We start from the raw sequence: 2685 nt of genomic DNA, 5'->3' as shown, positions 1-2685 counted from the left end.
ACTAAGCCACAGAGTGCCCCTAAAATAACAATGTCATTGCAAATTTTTAATTGTAAATCTGTTACCCTGTTCCATAAAAAAGTCTGACTTTTATATGCTCCTCTCAAATATAAAGACTTCTGGCTACATTATTCACTCGAGGCACTTCCCATTAACGCACACTGGCCCTGGTTTTATAGTTATGCTGCATATTGGCCACTGTTATCAGTGAGAGCACAAATATTGAGGAGCATTGATGAGATTGTACATATGATGCAGCTTCTGTTCTAATGTGAGCTGTACTGACAGCAGCCCTACCCTTCCAAAGTCATCACTGCCAATATGAGTTCGAGGCGATACCACTGTACCAAGCAGAACATACATAACCAAAATGACACTGAAAGTAGTTTGTTAAAAATATCAGACATAGATCAAACAGATAACAGTAAGTGGTGGAGACAGATTATAAAGGCTCTTACAAAGACAGTCATTGTAGATATATACAATGAGAGTTATGCAGTGCCCTGATTTGAATGGGGAACATTACTTTGCTCCGTTGCTGCAATTATCTCTTCTTGTTAGGCATCTGGGTCCTTTAAGGAACTCCAAGTGTTGTCTTCTTTGTTTGTACTGAAAACTTAGAAGCTCAATGATGTCTTGTATTTAATCGTTTATGTGTTTTTGTTGTTTTGCCCTGACATGTGATTTTATTATGTGTGGTTTCCTTTGCTGAACACAGTCTGTCATGTGACTCTACCTGTCCACACTAATCATGTGACTTCTTGCCAGCATGTATAAGAAACAGCCCAGAGGCAACCATTTTGTATTTGCCCTGATAAAGGCCTTAATGGCTGAAACACAAGTGTATTTTTAACTACTGAATAGCCATGAGATATTCCAGCCTCTTTAAATCTGAATCCTCTTGAGTGCTTCAGATTTCTTCGACAATTTGACACTGAAGTAACTTTTGCTCAAATACTGCACTGCATCAGAAATTTAAGGTGTTTTTATTTTACTTTTACTTACTAGTAATATTTATTTCTACTCCATTACATCTCAAATAAAATATTGTATTGTTCCATCCAAAACACACGATATATATATATAATATTATGCATATACTATATGTTATAGATTAAACTAAGAAACAGAAGTGGTCTAAATAGTCTCCACCTTGGCCAGCTGCAACAATATGCTGCTAATACGTTATATAAAAAATATAATAAAATAGTATAACACTTGCAGGGGGCATTTTCTGTATTATCAGTATTTTTGCTCATGAAACATTTTACCATAACTGTAACTAGTTAAGTGAATTACAGGTCTTTTACTTTTAAGTGAGTATTTTTACAGTGTGTTACTGTTACCATTGCCTAGGCTGGGTAAAGGATCTTAATACTTGATACACGATGGTGGACAATATTGTACATGAAAATACTAAGTTAAGTGGTTGAATTTAAATCCATCTTGAGTATCTACAGCAGCGATACTCAACTAACAGTTGTAGCCAAATTTGGCCCACAATACGGAGCCTGGAGGCCCAACAACCATTTTCTAATTTACACAGAAAATCAAATGATTCACACTGGAATTTATTTATTTATTCATTTATATTGTAATTTGAATGTAACTAAGTTGCCAAAGAGCATAAAAAGCATCAAAATAGAGCTGATATATATATATATATATATATTTTAAATGCCAGTGCACCCCCTGACAGGATTCAGGCAAAGCCCTAAAAGTCCTCAAATCCTAGAAACAACCCTGCATACACCTGACCTGTGCAGGACTGCTGCAACTGGATTTGCCTATTTATTTATGTAATCTAATAAAGATTATTAACGTTTGTTTATTATCTAGCCCGTAGACATTTTGCAAAAGTGGCTTCTGTTTAAATCAAGTTGAGTATCCCTGCTCTACAGCAATAAAATGTTGTTTACAATCAATGAAAACAAACCAATATTATGATATGATTATGATGTAACAATACAATTAATCTGAAGAGGGTTTTTTGTTTTTACTACACTGCTTTTATTTATATATTTATTATATTATTTCTTCTAAAGATTTCATAATAATCCTCTGTACATGTCTGAAAGTCACAAATAGAAGATTCCAGTTAAAGTGTATGTCATCAGGAGCAGTTTTATTTTCTGCTGTTCACATCTCGTCCAGCAGAGGTCAGCTGCTGCCCTGAGGCTGCCTCTTCATGAGGGTCTCTCTCCTCAGATGGAGCTGCAGGCCCCCTCCCATTCATCAGTCTTCTTTTATTCACAGTGACAAAAGAGACATCAAATAGGGAGGTGTGGGAAAACACAACAATGCATTTCAGAACACAGACACTTAGCTAATATATGCAAAGTGGGAATAAAGCAAGTCCAGGCGCTCAGTGTGTGTGTCTTTGTGTGTGTGTGTGAATTAGTGGGTTAGTATTTATAATTTTCTTGCCCCCTTTTTTTGTATTTTTTGCATCTGTGCAAATATAATGCAAATTATTCTAAACATTTCACACACTTAACATAACATTAAGACATTTTGGATTTTTTTAAAAAACATTTGTTCTTACAGAGGTATTGGGGACCAATAAAACAGGGCCCAGCACACACACATGCAGTGATACAGTATTCTTGCACCAGAATCTAAACAGTTTTTGCTTCCTGCCATTCTTGCCAGTCTCACAGGATCCGCACCCACAGTCCGCAAAAT

This window comes from Epinephelus lanceolatus, chromosome 12, assembly GCF_041903045.1.
Source record: "Epinephelus lanceolatus isolate andai-2023 chromosome 12, ASM4190304v1, whole genome shotgun sequence".
NCBI classification, from domain to species: Eukaryota; Metazoa; Chordata; class Actinopteri; order Perciformes; family Serranidae; genus Epinephelus; species Epinephelus lanceolatus.
The sequence above is the reverse complement of the archived record's forward strand: the minus strand, read 5'-3'. Positions refer to the sequence as shown.